We start from the raw sequence: 223 nt of genomic DNA on the forward strand, positions 1-223 counted from the left end.
AAAATAATAGGCAGTCTAGGGGGGTAAGCCCCTAAAATAACAGGTAGTCTAGGGGGGTAAGCCCCTAAAATAACAGGCAGTCTAGGGGGGTAAGCCCCTAAAAAAATAAGCAGTCTAGAGGGGAGGCCCCTGGGTAATTTAGGGGTAAACCCCCTATTACTTACCGCAAAACCCCCTATTACTTACCCCCTATTACAGCAGGGGCCTTAGGGGGGGAGCCCCC

This window comes from Dothidotthia symphoricarpi, assembly GCF_010015815.1.
Source record: "Dothidotthia symphoricarpi CBS 119687 unplaced genomic scaffold P153scaffold_33, whole genome shotgun sequence".
NCBI classification, from domain to species: domain Eukaryota; kingdom Fungi; phylum Ascomycota; class Dothideomycetes; order Pleosporales; family Dothidotthiaceae; genus Dothidotthia; species Dothidotthia symphoricarpi.